Consider the following 8,939-nt stretch of genomic DNA (forward strand, 5'->3'; position numbering starts at 1 on the left):
AGGGGGAGGGGGAGAGGGAGAGGGAAAGGGAGGGGGAGGGGGAGAGGGAGAAGGAGAGAGGGAGAGGGAGAGGGAGAGAGAGAGGGAGAGAGGGAGAGAGCTTAGCTCAAGCTCAGTGGTAAGACTAGCAGGTAAGAGACCTCATGTGAACCACAGATAGAAATTAAAATTGAGGTAAATTTGATTTTCTTTTTGCCTTCAGTAAGGCAATGCAATGGCTAGTATAGTTTATACACACATAATTCACATAATATAATGACGTTTTATATGTAAACAACAATGACAATGATAGCAAAATCAGGATGTAAATAAATGATATCCCCACTTACTGTGAAATTATCATTCTCTGTTAATATTAAGGTTTTGTTTTTTTTTTTTGATAAGCAGAACATTTTATTTGTAAAGGAATGTGATTTAAAACAGTTTTTCTGAGAAAATTGAACATTTACATGGCAAAAAATACATAAAACTGAAAACACTGTGGAAAAATCAAACAAAAGAGTTATCAAAAAATTCATGAAAAAGGAGAAATTTTCATTTAAAATTAATAAAAAATAGAAAATTGATAAGGAGACCATTTGATTTATTTATTTATTTTTGAACATGAAATGCTTTTTTATAGCATGTTTTACAAGGGGAGGGGGTAAGAGGGGCCAGGTGGTGGAAAAGTACAAAATCTTCTTGGCCTGTGCCTTGAAACATGTCATGGTCTATACGGTACACTGCCTTGAATTATGATCTACCTGCTGTTCTTCAGAAGATATGGTACACTGCTTGAGTTATGGTCTCCCTGCTATTCTTACGATGATATGGTACACTGCTTTGAGTCTATCTGCAGTTGCTAAGCAGGATCTTGCAGTTGCCAAGCTTCAGAGGACATTGTGCAGGTGGGGAAAGGTAGGGGGTGAGGGTAAGGGCAAGGGTCCTGGCTTCTGGCATCTCCCCCTTCTCTGTTTAGTTAGAGAAGGCATCTTATGATCAATCCCAACTATGTGAATTTTGAATTTGGATGTCTAATTATGGGGGGTCTTAGACAAGTTCACAACCCCAAAACACTGATGTGAGACGAGTCACATCGATGGTCGAAGGTTTTAGGCTGTCGACAATGGGCAACGTCAAGGGACTCCGATGTGGGTGAAAGGAGGGTGAGAGCCCTGTCTTAGGCCATGTAGGCTGCACCCACTCCCAGCACCACGCACTCCTTTTCGGCTGCATTGGCTGGGCCCCTGGGAAGTGGACCTACAATAATCCCATCCTTGGGCTAACTCACAGCCATCCTAGTCCCTTGTAAATGTTCAAGTTACCAACCATTTGTCAGTTTGGGGTGTAATATTGTCATAAAGGAAGGCTCCCCAATGTTAGCGGCCATATCAAGGGCGGCCTTGGTTTAGGAAAAAGCCAATTTTTGTTGTGGTGATCAAGAGGCCAAGCTCTCTAGCAAGAGAAACAGGGGCAAAGCCAGGCATACCAGGAACCTTTCTGGAGGGCGTGGAAGTCTAGCGGTCGACCGTAGGGGGAGGCAGGGGAGCTGGCAGCTGTGTCAGTCTCCTGCGGAGTCACTTCTGGATCCTCTCCAATTTTCGGCTGATGGTAATGAACTTCAACCATCTTCTTGATGGCAGCATCAACCTGGTTCCGTGGATGACAGGTTGCGGGTGACGATCTCTGTCTCGCTCAATCTTGATGTCCTCCGCACATCCTCTCAATGAGGGTCTGTCCAGAGGGGTCCGTGCCTCGAGCCCCACGTCTGGGTGCCACTTGACCCGACCGGCAGGCCCTAGTTATTCATGGGGGCGAGGAGGACTGCAACCTGCTATTCTTCAGAAGATATGGTACACTGCTTGAGTTATGGTCTCCTTGCTATTCTTCAGATGATATGGTACACTGCTTTGAGTCTATCTGCAGTTGCCAAGCAGGATCTTGCAGTTGCCAAGCTTCAGGGAACCTTGTGCAGGTGGGAAAAGGTAGGGGGTGAGGGTAAGGGCGAGGATCCTGGCTTCTGGCCCATCTGGATTAGAACTTCTAATAGCAAGCATCACAGGTGATTCATTTTTACCTGGAAAGAAAAAAAGAAGGGGATTCTCAGGGAGATTTCTCTTCCCTGGGATGCTGCGTGAGTTCAAGCTCCTGGGAGTCCCTGTTTCTTTTGGTTTTCTGGGGTTGGGTACGGAGCTGCCGCCTGCGACCTACTCTATGCTCGGGCCCAAACCGGAAGTTGTTTTGTTTTTTTAAGCTTCCTGTGTTAAGTAAAGTTTTTCTATAGGGTAACAATTTCCTTCTTTCCTTCTTTCCTTCCTTCCTTCCTTCCTTCCTTCCTTCCTTCCTTCCTTCCTTCCTTCCTTCCTTTCCTTACCTAAATAACATTAGAAAGCAAATCTCAGGAGTGTTACTGTGTCAGTTGCTGGTAAAATAAGCTACTAAACACTTCAGTAGTGGACATAGTATGATATCTTAAACTTTGTGAAGAAAAGAAAAGAATTCTTTTAGATTTTTTTTTTGCAAAAAAAAGAACCAATTTATTAATTTATGGTGAAAGATAACTATTAACTCGAGATATTCTACAGATGCCTCAGAGGAACGGAAAGGAAAATTGCAAATACATTTGAGAGCTGAAGACAGATTGCTCTTCATCACACAAGGTGGCTTTATGCAGGTTTCTAAGCTTCATGTGTTGAGAAAGGATTAATCTACTGGATGCTTTTGTCTTGGCGTCAGAGTCTGCTGTATAAAAAGGGCTATTGATCAATGTTTTCTGCTGACTACTATCATCATCTCTGTCAGGTGGACTGCTCTAGCTGACAAAGAAGCCCTTTGAGGGCTTATAAATAAGCTCCTGACATTCTCAGTATCGGGAGGTTTGTGGAATGGGTATGATGCTATCAGTGGAAGCATAACTTAAAAGGTGTATAGAAAATTTGGGGAATAAATCTGAAAATGTTATGACTTTGGATGACTTGACCAAGGGTAAGGACATGAACAGAACCCAATTAAAGTTACTACCACCTCCTTGTTAAAGGACAAACACTCACTGTAGGAAAGTACCAGACTATAGCACATACTGATACTACTTGATATGCAGCAACACCATGCCATCTTCCAATGGCAAAGGAGCCACTTCTGAATTTATTATATGCATTAATTTGATTGCATAGTGATATATATTCACTAGACAGATTACCACAGGTCTAATTAAAGGGCGGTCTTAAACCCAACTGATTACTGATTTACATTGCATTTATTCGATGTCAGTGTATTTGTATAGATAAATTAGATGTAATTTCCAAGTAATAAAACTTAAGTGGTGTAAAATCTCAAGGTTGCTAGATTGAAAATGAGTGGAGAATCTTCACCCCATCAGTGAATGCTGAGAACTCCTTGAGGAGGCAGTGTGCATCAATATCACAAGCCCCTCATAAGAATTGGGATACTTACCTTTTTTCTTTGTTTTGTGAGGTCCACATACATTCTCATATCAAAACCCACCACTTCCTCCACTAAGGATGAATTTATTTTCATATATTATCTAATATTGTTTAAACGAAAAGCTAGCAAGATGTGAAACTGGCTGTTTAGTAGTAGGTACTCAGACTATGAAAGCTACGTCCAACAATTTGTACATAGCTCTCTATAGCCAAAGAAGAATTTTACATCCTGAATCTTTTAGAATAATCAAAGACCCTAAAATGTGAATATGCTGTTTGTTTAATTCTGTCACTTGCACATGAAGACACTTTTGAGTACATAAATTAGAGCTTCCAGGGACTAAACCACGAACCAAGGAGAACACATGGAGGCACCCATGGCTCCAGCTGCATATGCAGCAGAGGATGGCCTTGTAGGGCATCAATAGGAGGAGAGGGCCTTAGTCCTGTGAAGGCTTGACGCCTCAATGTAGGGGAATGTCAGGGCAGGGAGGTAGGAGTGGGTGGGTGGGTGGGGAATGGGATGGGGATTTACAGAGGAGAGAAACAGGGAAAGGGTATAACATTTGAAATGTAAATAAAGAAAATATCTAATAAAAAGGTTTTAAAAAGGATTTATCATAATACTAAAAAACATCTTATCAAGATATCCATTCATTAATTCTAAGCAAATGATTGAACTTGGAATAAGTAAATAATGTATTCTAATGAAACTTAAATATTGCCTGTTGTTTCAAATGCAATACTATTTTTATTACAAAGTGAAATACTTGACTGAACAGAATGCTATAATTCTGGGTTTGATATAGTTCTTTTATTGTGGCTCATTAGCGAAGTTCATTGTTTTTTAATGGTTTGGTCACAATATGATTGAAGTAGTCTATTGAAATATGGTCAAACTTTTAGAATTCTGAACTGTTAATTTATGAATTCACAGAATGTGGAAGAAGGTGGGATGAGAAGACTGTTTGTGGTTGTTCGGTGCTCTAGAAATGGGCCATTCTACAAATCTGCCTCACTGTCAACAAAGTGAAAGTGTACAGGAATCTTTCGGGCATGGCCTCCATGGCTTTCTCTGTCTCTGTCTCTGCTCCTTTCTCTCTCTCTCTCTCTCTCTCTCTCTCTCTCTCTCTCTCTCTCTCTCTCTGTCTGTCTCTCTCTGTCTCTGAGTCTCTGTTTCTCTCTCTTTGTGAGTGTGTGTGTGGTGTTTGTGTCTGTGCTGTACTGTGTTCGCATCTGAGGAGTATGGGAGGTATGGTATGTAGTATGTGTGTCTGTGGTTTGTTTGTCTCTGTATGTGTGTGGTGTGTTTTTATGTGTGGTGTTTGCATTGTGTTTTTCTGTGCAGGGGTGGATGGGAGGTGTAGTAAGTGGTATGTTTGTCTGTGGTGGGTTTGTAGAGTGTGCGTGGTGTGTGGTGTGATGTAGTGTCTATGATGTGGTGTAGTGTGTGTGTTTGTATGTGTGTGTGTGTGTGTGTGTGCGTGCGTGCGTGTGTGGGTGGTGGTGGTGGTGGTGGTGGTGTGTGTGTATAACCCAAGTCATATGATGACTAGTTTCTCTTTTCTTCTGCCTTTGCTGGGAGTCCCAGTATACTGGAATATTCATATTTGCTGATTTTGCCCTCTGATGTCTAAGTAAAATGAGACTATCCTAAGATTTGTTAAAACATATCATTTAAAGCCTCTCTTTCCTGTCAGATTCTAAAGGCTATTTGTGTAAGTGGCAGTACTTCAGACTTCCTCTGTGTTTACATCCCAGCTCATGGCTTTGCTCCAGTAAGCCCTACTCTCTGAATGTGTCAGTGATCTCCTATAGTCACCTGTCTTCATGATGTATTCACTCATTCTCAGAAATGATACTTCTATTTTTTAAATATCACATTACTTCTGAAATATTCACTTCTGTGTCTTTCCACTTTTATATATGCTATCTGTTTTATTTTGTCAAGTTGATTCTGTTTCCAGGATGGCAGCTGGCTTGTGATAGATATTAGTAAATTCAGTAAATGCAGCTTAAGGTGAGAAGCTGAGATAAGCCCCACCATGAGCCCAAGACACTGCTTTACTTATAACTCTTTCTAAAATTGACTAAATTGTTTCCAGTTGTGAATTTATCAATAAAATTAATCAGAGTTTATGCTTAAGCTTAAGTCAATAACCACCAAACTTATCTTTTCCAAACATTGAAAAAAATGCAGTTCATGGTTAATATAGCATTTCTTCAAGGAAAATTTAATAATCTTGATGACTCAAATTTCCCAATACATGGTTATTTGTCATATTTTTATATAAAAATAAAATATGTCTCATTAAAGTTTGTTTTTCCTAGAAATACATCTTTTCTCTGTACAGCTCATGAGATGGTATGTATTTTCTTATATGCTATGGTGTAGATGTTCTCATAGAAATTATAGTGTGGAAATTGTAAATATTTTCTAGATTTAAAACTAAAAAGATATAAGAACATTGTATGAGATCTGCAACACTTTGATTCTTAACATGAAAATAGGTTTGGAAGCTCACAGAGACACATTTTTACCAAGTTAAACACAAAATTTTAGTAACATGAAAGGGTAGTATATGATTTGGCCTTTCCAGACCAAGTTTTCTCCAAAGATGTTTGATGAGTCTGTTCTGCATATAAAAAAAATGAACTTGATTATTATTGGATGGGGTAGTGGGAAGGAGAAGAGAAGAGAGGAAAGAGAACATACACGCATACATGCACACATATACACAAACACACAGAGAAAGTCAGAGACAGAGAGGCAGAGACAGAGACACAGGGACAAAGGCAGAATAAAAGAAAGAAAGAAACAAAGTGGTACAGAGACAAAGACAGAGAAAGATAGTAAGATAGTGAGGTCTAGAAAGAAGTGGGGAGAAGAAAAGGAAGAATGGGATAGAGGGAGAGAGAGATTTTGTGATAGTGTTTTCAGATTAATTTCTTTTTAGGCAAAAACATTTTAATGGAAGCAATTATATTCAAGAATTGATAAGCTGGCAATGAAGGATACTAATTTCTATGGACACATATACAATTTTTTATGTTTTATTATTTTTATTAGTTTTTTCATAATCATAGTATTTTTAGCACATAATACCAAATGCAGTCACCCCAAGAAAAATTTCCTAAATCACTGCCTCTATCATATTCATATTCATGGCCAATTATCTCAGGTGGCATGTGCTAGTTGGGTAAAGTTGTGTTCCTTTTCAAAGAGGCACACATTTCTGTATTTCTACTTGCTGATGTAATTAACAGAAGATAAATCACAAAATGGGAAATTACCTCAAGATACAGCTATACAAATCTTGTGCATATATCCAAATGATACTTCATCTTGCCACAAAGGCACTTGTTAAACCAAATTCACTACTGTCCTATATATAGTAACCAGAAATTGTAGACAACCTAGATGTTCCTCAGCAGAAGAATGGACAAAGAAAATGTGGTAAAGTTATACAATAGAGTCTATCTCAGCCATTTAAAAGAATGAAACTATGGAATTCAGAGATAAATGGATGGAAATAAAAAATCATCTTTAAAAAACAGACTCAGAAAGATAAACATGGAATGTATCTGTGTATATGTGGATATTCGCTGTTAAGTTGATGATAACCATGTAACAATCTGCAGAACCACAGATATAAGATATAAAGGACTAGGGAGGGGCAGATAGATCTCACTAGGAAAGAGAAATAAAATAGATAGTTATAGATGAGTGGGGGGCTCAAGAGGAGGGAAGAGGGGAATGAAAGAGGAAATAAGGGAAAAGATGGATAACATTAATTGGTATTTGAGGAGTAGTACAGAATCTAATACAGTAGAAATTGGCTAAAATATATATGTATATGAAGGCAATCAAAATAAATTCATCAAATAGTAGAGGAAACAAAACCCTAACTGGCCATCGTTTGTCACCAAATGAACCTTCCAGTACTGGGAAGAAGTTTTATATAATTGAATTCTTGCCCAAAGAAATCTCATGGGAATTTCCCAAACAGCACAGGCTGAAGCCAAGACTATAGAATGTTCTTCACAAACTGACAGCAAGGCCCATTACTGGAGACAATATCTCTACAGCTCATTGAACATGGTGTCATCAAGTTGGTGACTACACAGATTCTTCATTTCTCTGTAGAAGTGCCTTTGGTACAGGAAAGTAAAGAACTTTGTGTGTATGCCCTGAAATTTGAGCTGTTTAGGATGGTGAGAATAGACAGGGTAAATTGGACCAATTTTTCCCTTTGTCATAAGAGATTGATGGGGCAGTGATCACATGGTGACTGTGATGGTTGTCAACTTGACTACAGCTGTTCTTAAATAAAGTCCAGGCAGCTGGGCACATCTATGAAAAAAATAATATCAAAGGAGAAATATGAACACTATGCCAGACATAAACATTTGATCTAATATGCTGTTCTGTCCACAAGATATGCTAGGGCTACAGTGGCACAAAGGCTTTAGGAATAACTAACCAATATCTGATATGACTAAATGTTCATTCCAGAAGAGGAACCCATACCTGATTCTGCTTGAATGACTAAGAACCTGAGACTAGATAGCACAGGGACATAGGGTATAACTAAATGCTAGTCTTATAGAAAAAAAATAGATATAAAATGATTTCTATTGACATTTTTATATACTCAGATCAGTGACTTGCTCAACCATCATCATAGAAGCTTCCTCCTGCAGCAGATGGGAACATATACAGAGATCAACTGTGAGACATTATGCAGAGAGTGGATGACCTTAGAACACTCAGCCCTAATGAGAATATCTCCATTAAAACACTCTTCTCAGGGGTTAGAGAACCTCAGAGCAGAGAAGGCAGAAAGACTGTAAGAGTCAGAGGGGTGAAGGACATCAAGAAAACAAAGCCAACCAATCAGCATGATTGTCTTAGGGTTACTATTGTTGTGATAAAACACCATGACCAAAGAAAACAACTTGAGGAGGAAAGGGTTCATTAGACTTACACTTTCATATCACTGTCCATCATCAGAGAAAGTCAGGACAGAAATTCCAACAGGGCAGGAACCTGGAGGCAAGATAAGATATAAAGACCATGGAGTGGTGCTGTTAACTGGCTTGTCCCATATTGTTTACTCAGCCTGCTTTCTTACAGAACCCAGTACCACCAGCTGAGGTTTGGCACCACCCACAATGGGACTTTGCCTTTCTTATCAATCACTAGCTAAGAAAACACCTTTAAGGCTTTCATATAGGCTGATCCTTTGGAGGTATTTTCTTAATTGATATCTCCCCCCCTTATGATTTTAGCTTGTGTAAAATTGACATATAACTATCTAGCACAATGATCAAAGCTCATATGAACTCACAGAGACTGAGGCAGCACGCACACGTCCTGCACATGTTTGCACCAGATCCTTGATGTATATATTATAGCTTTCAGTTTAGTGTTTTATGGCATTCCTGAATGAATCTTCTTGAGCCTTCTCTTTAGCTCTCTCTCCCTCTCCCTCTCCCTCTCCCTCTCCCTCTCCC

At 39.3% G+C, this 8,939-nt stretch overlaps 1 protein-coding gene across 1 annotated transcript in view; it reads left to right on the forward strand.

The window, feature by feature from the left end:
* Window positions 1–8,939, forward strand: part of LOC114631670 (protein mono-ADP-ribosyltransferase PARP11-like) — a 66,902-nt gene that overhangs the window by 52,356 nt on the left and 5,607 nt on the right. The window lies entirely within an intron of this gene.

Source organism: Grammomys surdaster, unplaced genomic scaffold, assembly GCF_004785775.1.
Source record: "Grammomys surdaster isolate TR1022 unplaced genomic scaffold, NIH_TR_1.0 97, whole genome shotgun sequence".
Taxonomy (NCBI): Eukaryota; Metazoa; Chordata; class Mammalia; order Rodentia; family Muridae; genus Grammomys; species Grammomys surdaster.